Genomic DNA, 8,488 nt, shown 5'->3' with positions numbered 1-8,488 from the left:
GCACTGGCCTGAGTGCCACTGCAAGCACATTTTGTGGATTTAAATCATCAGCCAGTTGATCGCATCTGAGGCTAATGACATCTACAATCAACCAAGGAGATGCCTTCAGCACTGAGGGAGTCTCATCCAATCAGTTGAAGGCCCAAAAGGGAGAACTGAGGATTTCAGCAGTCAGAAGGGAGAGTTTCCATCTGAAAATTCATCAAAACCTGCATGGGAGTCCCAGCTTGTAGCCTGCTCTATGAAATTCAGGCCTTCCAATCCCAATGGCCACAAGCCAATTCCTACAATAAATCTCATAATATTTACCTATATACCTATATATGTATATATGCCATTTGTTATGTTTCCCTGGAGAACTCTGACCAACACACCCCTGTAATTACTGGGTATTTGGGGAAGATACATTTTGACTACAGAAGTTATTCTCACTCTCTTCCAAGCTCAGTTTGTACATTTCGAGGGATGCTTGCTATATTTTACCCAGCATTTCTGTGTGCTTGGTGATGAGAATTTTTGGGGTTTTTTTTTGACTGGCACCTCTGTTGTCATGACTCATCTTCCAGGCTGAGGGCTCTGCTGCCAGTTTCCGCCAGGCCCTCGTGGTTCTCCGTGAAGGGGCTGCGTTCTGACTCCTGGCTCAGCTGAACTTCCTGCTGGGAGGACCATCTGAAACGAGACCAGCGGGTGTTTTCCGTTCCGGCCGGGGGAGGTGGTGCACGTGTGTGTGTGCAGACACGCCTGTGTGCCCACCTGGGGAGCAGGTGAGTCCCACTGCTCAGCACAGAAGACACAGATGGTGCTGCCAGGCCCAGGTGCGACACAGCCACATGCCTCCCGGGCACCCCACGCTGTGCCCACAATAAGCCCGGGTGCCAGCGTCCCCATGGCGACTTAGGTCCCAGGGCTCCAGAGCAGATGGCAGCGTGTTCCTTTGAACTATGAAACTGCCTGGCTTCTGTTTCCCCTTTTCATTCCTCCCATTTCCTGCCTCCGGGGGTAGGCTGGAGATGAGTCTCAAACTTAGAGTTCATGAAACCGTCTTTAGTCATTTGTTCTCTAAAGTGAGAAGCTGCTCTAAGTGGAGGAGCTGGAAGTAAATGGTAGAACCCCTCGCAGTCCTGTGAAAGCTGTTTATTCACCAAGCAGTTACCTGTGGAGCTCCCTCTGTGGGCAAAAGCCCAGGTGGGTGAGGAAGAGGCTGCCATGCCTCAAGCAGTAGCAGGAAGGGGATTTGGCCAACGCAAGTGGAAAAAGCAGCAGTGCACAGGGAAAACGTTCGAGGGGCATGACTGCTGGTGCAGGGGACGGGAGAGGTGCCATGGAGGCATAACGTCTGAGTGGGTCTTCGAAAAAGTCAGCATTTCATGGGAGACAAGGGCCTGTTACTTACTAGGATTTAATAAAAATACACACACAATACTGGAATTATTTTCTGTTTCCACCATGTGTCTTTTAGCCCATAAAATGAGAAAATATTTTATCCAGCAGGATTGGGATTTGGGCATTTTCTTCTCATTGAAGAAATTCCTTTGCACCAATTTTCCTTCTGTTGAAGACCTTTCAATCCAAATGGAACTTTCACACACCACTGGTTTGAATATATATGGGTACTCCACTTTAGAAAACCAAAGCTAAATAGAGGCATATCCTGTGATCCAGAGATTCCACTCCTATGTATACTCAGCAGAAATGTAGACCTTTTCATCATCGAAAGGCAAATTCTAGAATATTTGTTGCAATGGTATTTATAATAGCCCCAAACTGAAAACTACTCAAATGCCCATTAACAATAACATGATAAGTAAACTGAGGAATAGTCAATGGAATGTGCCCCAGCGAGGAATGCACAATCCATATCTCCATGCTATAAAGTGAATGAACTCTCCAACAGAAAGTTGAGTTAAGAAGCCAAACACAAAAGAATACATATCATACAATTCCATTTATATCAAGTATTTGACCTGGCAAAAGTAACCTATGCTGTTAGAAGCAAGGTGGCAGTTACCTTGGGGCAGGTGAAGTGGGAGCACAAAGCAGCTTTCTCAGGGCTTGGCAATGTGCCATTTCCTTTCTATGCTTCTGATTCAATGAGTGTGTTCAGTTTATGAAAAATCAGCATATTGTACATTGATGATACATGAACTTTTCTGTAGGCAAATTATACCACAATAAAAAGTTAAGTATTTTCTCAAATTCAGATAGCCTAAGGTTTCTCAAATCTAAATCAGAGAAAAATAATTTAAGTGGCCTTGCTTTTGATCTTTGAAGCCTATTTTTTGCCTTATTAATAAAATTATAAAAATATGACTCAATGTCTAAATCTCTAACGGCTCTTCTCTGCAGCTAATAAATATTTTCCATCAACAGGAAAGTTTGGACAAGGTCAGGATTGGTGTTCTTTGGGCTCTTTGCCTTAAATGTTACTGAATAAGGCTCTGGCCTTAATGCACCTCTCTTTGGGTTCTACCCTGTCTCTAAATATTCTCATTTTCTCCTGAGGCTTCAGTTCCCACCCACTAATGGGTGATACCTAAATCTATAGCACACTCCTTTCCACTTAGCTCCAAACACCATAGGGTGCTCTCCACTTGGATGAATCCCAGGCTCTTCAAATGTGACTTGCTCAACTGGAAATTATGCCCACTATCAGTGCCCCATCCTCACGAATGGCCCCTTTGTCCAGCCCGTGTCAGAAAGTCATCCTGGACACCTCTCTTTTTCCCCTCTTGCCCACTCCAGATGTTTAATGGGTTAATAAATTCTGGCAACCCCACTTCCTAAGGAGCTCTTGAATTTTTATTCTCTTTCAGCTCTGAGCTTGTGGAGTGAATGATGAACTCTGGTTACCAAACACCTTCCTCTCCCACAGCCTCTGCTCACACAACTGGTCCTTCCACGGCTCCTTGATGATCCTTTCGTGGTGAGTCTGTTCTTCCAGGGGCTCACAGCAAAATCCTGGGCCATCCTTGACTCTTCCCTCTCATGCCCTGACCAGGCAGCCCTGCCTTCAAGATGCATCCAGAATCGTTGTCTCTCCCCACCTCCCTGGGCTGGCCCCCTGCCTGTGGTGCTGCTGTGACCTGAACTGCTTCCCACCTGGCAGGCTCGCCACCCAGCAATGCAGGGCGTGTGGAACAGGCCACGGGCCACGTGGTCTTCTGACCATTTCACTCCCCCTCTCCAGCCTCACTTTGAGCCTTGGTGACATATTCATTGCAAAGGCATTTAATTTCTCGTTACCTGTTATCCATAATAATGAACATCAGACTTTAAAGTGTTTCATTGGTTAGGCACTATGACTGTTGCATTAGCTAGGGTTCTCTAGAGAAACAGAATCAGCAGGAGCTATCCATAGATACAAAATTTATAAAAGTGTCTCACATAACGTGGGGATGTAGAGTCCAAGGTCTGCAGGGAAGGCTGCAAGCTGATGACTTCAGTGAAGTTCCCCAGTGAACTCTCAGGAGAGGCTGACTGGGCGGCCAAGGAATGGAAGAGTCCAAAATCTGTAGGGCGGGCTGTGAAGCTGGCGACTCCAGTGAAGGGTCTGGACGACTTGGCAGGAGAAGCTCACCAGATGAAGCAGGAAGAGAACCTGTCTCTTCTGAATCCTCCTTAAAAGTCTTCAGGTGATTAGATTAAGCATCATTCATTGCAGAAGACACTCCCCTTAGCTGATTACAAACGCAATCAACTGTGGATACGGCCAATGTAATCATGATTTATGTCCATGAAATGTCCTCAGAGCAACAGGCAGGCCAGTGCTGGCCTGACCAGATGATGGGGCGTCATCACCTGGCCAAGCTGACACATGAAGCTGACCGTGACAACTGTACAAGTGAGATAAATGCTGATATTAACCAGAAGGGTTCTGTTTAGCAGACTTCTCACTATGAATCCTCTATGTTCACATAAAAATCCACACAATTTTCTCACCCGATTTTGAGGTGGTGATCAGGATTATTTTTGTTGGTTGGTTGTTAGTGTTAATTACAAGACTGTTCCACAGCAAAATTTACCCAAGAACAGATAGTTTTCTTTCATCTCAGATTATTGCCAGCTACAAATGCACTTAAAGCATTAGCTTGAAAGGTCTCATTCTCTGTATTTCTGTATGAACTTCATAAAACGATAAAGGAGTGACCTGAAATGACAGGCTCTGGGTCTCCTGTCGACCATGTCTGTGGTACATGCTCTATCATACAAGGTGACACCTGGGCAGTAGCCAATTGTGTAAGATCTGCTGACCCAATATGTCTCCTGTACAATGAGGGTGACTCTCACACCCACCAGAAAACATGGTTATAGGATGGTCAGCACCCAGGGTGGGAGCAAGATGGGGAGCTGGGCTTCTTCCACAACACTGAGGGGCAGATGCTGTCAGCTGCTGTGGGGTGGATGCTGTCAGCTGCTGTGGGGTGGACACTGTCAGCTGCTGTGGGGTGGACGCTGTCAGCTGCTGTGGGGTGGACGCTGTCAGCTGCTATAGGGTGGACGCTGTCAGCTGCTGTGGGGTGGACGCTGCCAGCTGCTGTGGGGTGGACGCTGCCAGCTGCTGTGGGGTGGATGCTGCCAGCTGCTGTGGGGTGGACGCTGTCAGCTGCTGTGGGGTGGACGCTGCCAGCTGCTGTGGGGTGGACGCTGTCAGCTGCTATAGGGTGGACACTGTCAGCTGCTGTGGGGTGGACGCTGTCAGCTGCTATAGGGTGGACGCTGTCAGCTGCTGTGGGGTGGATGCTGTCAGCTGCTGTGGGGTGGACGCTGCCAGCTGCTGTGGGGTGGATGCTGTCAGCTGCTGTGGGGTGGACGCTGCCAGCTGCTGTGGGGTGGACGCTGCCAGCTGCTGTGGGGTGGACGCTGTCAGCTGCTGTGGGGTGGACGCTGTCAGCTGCTGTGGGGTGGACGCTGCCAGCTGCTGTGGGGTGGACGCTGTCAGCTGCTGTGGGGTGGACGCTGTCAGCTGCTGTGGGGTAGACACTGTCAGCTGCTGTGGGGTGGACGCTGTCAGCTGCTGTGGGGTGGACGCTGTCAGCTGCTATGGGGTGGATGCTGTCAGCTGCTGTGGGGTGGACGCTGTCAGCACTATGGGGTGGATGCTGTCAGCTGCTGTGGGGTGGACGCTGTCAGCTGCTGTGGGGTGGACGCTGTCAGCACTATGGGGTGGATGCTGTCAGCTGCTGTGGGGTGGACGCCGTCAGTACTATGGGGTGGACACTGTCAGCACTATGGGGTGGATGCTGTCAGCAGACGTGGGGTGGACGCTGTCCCACCACAGGGTGGATGCTGTCTGCTGCGGTGGGGTGGGTGCTGTGAGCACTGTGGGAAGCCATTTTCCTGTGTGGATCAGGTGTGTGCCTCCATGGCCCAGCTGTCTCACCCCTGGCACATGTGTCCATATGGCCTGGATGAGGCAGGAATGCTGAGTTCCCCTCTGCAAACTCATCCATGGCAGGGCCGTGTAGGGTAGCCCTCTTGATTTTTCTGGCATAGCTGTCGAGGTCTTTTATAACTGGGCAGAGCTGACTTTTTTCAGATCCCAGTGAATTCAGTTTTTCACCTGCTGCAGTGAGAAGAGCATCTTCCCCAGCTCCCAGGGCCCAGCAGCTAGCTCTGCCTCCCTCCCTGTGCTGACAGGGGAGCACATCCAGACAGGCCAACACCAGAAGGAGAGAGGTGTGCCTTCCTCACATCTCTCTCTAGGCCTATGGAGACTTTCCCCCAGGTGACGCTGTGTCCTCCTCTATCCTACACCAAAGCAAAAACTAGGATTCAAAAAAACCATTCTCCTAAGTGCTGGATGAACTCATTTCCTCATGGACCATGTTTGTTTCATCTCCCTAAAGATAAGGCTGAGCCTGGGGTGGGCAGGGAGGAGCGGGCCAGGGGGTGGCTGATGGTGAGCAGAGGAGAGGAAGGACAGAAGAGGCCAGTCTGGGTGCAGAGGGGCTCAGGGGTGAGCCACCCTGGAGCACAAACCGCCCCCAGCTTCACCTGACAGCCCACCCTTCAGCGCCCCAGGGGCCTGGCTGGGCAGAAGGCTGGGGATGTGGGCTCTGGGAGTGGACGGGGGCACAGAGGACGCCCTGCGTCCTAACCAGATGGACTGAGCCAAGCAGGGCCAGCTGCAAGTTTCTCCCACCACTTTGGGGTGTGGGTCCAGTGGGATCCTGTGATCCTCTGCCCATGTCCCCAGGGTTCCCCTTTTCATGCGGACTCGAGTGGGACCCAGCCACCCTGGCCACCCTGGGGTGCCTCCGGCCACTGAGCCGTAGCCTCAGCACCTCTGCACACCCTCTTCTGTCTTCCTGGATTCACCTCCCCCAGTCTTCAGAGCGGTCACTCCCTCCTTTGCCAGGTCTCTGCCGCTAAGTCACCTTGTCTAGGAGACCTGACCTGGCTGCACTGTTGGAGAGTGCAAGCACACCCCTCACTCCTGAGCCCTGACTCTGGTTCTCTTCCCAGCACTTGCCATCACCTGATAGGTTATATCTGCATTTAATTTATTAAAATCCCATCTCTTCTCATGGGAATGTAAGCTCAATGTGGACATTCTGTTTATTTTGTTCATTGTTGTATCTCCAGCAGCTGGACCACTGCCTACCCTTAGTATGTGCTTAACAAAATATTTTCTGGATGAAAGAATGCATGGAAAGAGCATTTCATCTCTTTCAGGGTTGTCATAATCACCTCCTAACATCTCCCAGCCGGTGCCCTCCAGCCCTTCTTAGAAGAGATGTGGAAAGAGTCCAGGCCTCCGTGATGCAGAGTGGATGGCCACACACCTGCCTGTCCCCAACGCAACCTGCAGCTTACACGGCAGGCACAAGGCCTGGCATGCTGCGTCCCAGGGCATCTCCATGCAGGCACCACCATGCACACGCACCTCTGCCCTGCTCACACGCCACACACACACAGACACACCCTCTGCTCACACCACTAGGAACATGCCCTATGCTCATACCACCACGTACACACACCCTCTGCTCACACCACACCACATGTGTGCCCTCTGCTCACACCACCATGCACATGTGTTCTCTGCTCATGGACTGGGAGGCCTGCTCCCCACGTGCCGACCTGGTCACCTCCTTCTCATCATTTAAGCGGAGGCTGTCCTGCCAAAATCTCCAGGAAACCTTCCCTGGAGCACTTCAGACCGAGCCTGAGCTGCCCTCCATGTTTATCCAACTTTATTCTGAGTGCCTGTCACGTTGCCAGGGGTAGCTGGGCTCAGGAAAGCAGAGGCACTGCAGGTGACCCTCTCTCTGCGCTGTGACTTTCATTTTCATGCTGGTCACATCCTGTGGCAGTTGTTGGTTTCCAGGTCCACCGGCTTCCCAGGGGTCGAGTCCCTCAAGTACAGGGACCATGTGTCTTAATCACTTGGGCATCCTTTGGATGCCCTGTGGTAGAGCCACGGCTGGTAGCCTCCTCGAGAACATGCATGACGCCCTCTGTACAAATCGCTGCTCCGTCTTGGCTGTGTGTCCCCGCTGCCTAGCTGCAGACACAAGAAGGCCATGGTCAGGCAGCCTGTCGTAGCACAAAGCCACACGCTGCATCCTTAGCTGCAACCAGTCGTCTCAGGAAACTGGAACTGAACAGCCTGATTACTGGAACATCAACGCAAGCCCATTTCCAAAGTGCCCTTTGCAAATTCAGAGCAAAGCGTGTGGGCCACGGTGGCTCAGCAGGCAGAGTTCTTGCCTGCCACGCTGGAGACCAGGGTTTGATTCCTGGTGCCTGCCCATGCAAAAAAAAAAAAAAAAAATTTCAGAGCAAAGCTTTGTTATGATATCCCTTCAGTTAGCGTCCTGTAATAGGCTGTTGATATGGTGGCTAATATTTTCATCTTTACTTGACTCACATTCATTTCTGTTACCCCAGGTACCTAAATCGTATAATGAATTAGGTTTTCAAGAATCCCAAGTCATTTAGTTTGTATGCTTTTGGAAAGAACAAGGAGTCCTTCTAAGAATTATTTCCCTCCACTTTTTGATTTTTCTCCAGAGAGAACTCACCAGGCTCAGCCGGGTGTTGGTGGAAGAAGGTCAGGCAGCCTGCTCACCAGTGTGGTTGGTCTTGTTGGGGACCCCTAAGGTGCTCCATGTCCAGGGCAGAACCCGCCAGGCAGCTGCGTCCTGGGCACCAGTTTTCTTGGACTCTTGCCTATGGGTGAAGGGTTGGGGAAAAGAAAGCAAACTGTAAGTTTGAACCCAGAAAGGTCTGAGTCAAGCTGTAACCCTCCAACTGACTGTCTGATACTCTTACCAGTTTGGTCGGCCCATCCCGTCTTTAGGACGACACCCAGAGGACTGACTTATTTTTTTAAACTTTTTTATTGTATAGTATATGTGGTAGTTAGATTCATTGTCAGCTTGGCCAGGTGAAGGTGCCTAGTTCTGTTGCTGTGGACATGAGCCAATGATATGTGAACCTCATCTGTTGCTCATTACATCTGCAGTGGGCTAGGAGGCGTGCCTGC

Source organism: Tamandua tetradactyla, chromosome 4 (assembly GCF_023851605.1).
Source record: "Tamandua tetradactyla isolate mTamTet1 chromosome 4, mTamTet1.pri, whole genome shotgun sequence".
Classification (NCBI taxonomy): Eukaryota; Metazoa; Chordata; class Mammalia; order Pilosa; family Myrmecophagidae; genus Tamandua; species Tamandua tetradactyla.
The sequence above is the reverse complement of the archived record's forward strand: the minus strand, read 5'-3'. Positions refer to the sequence as shown.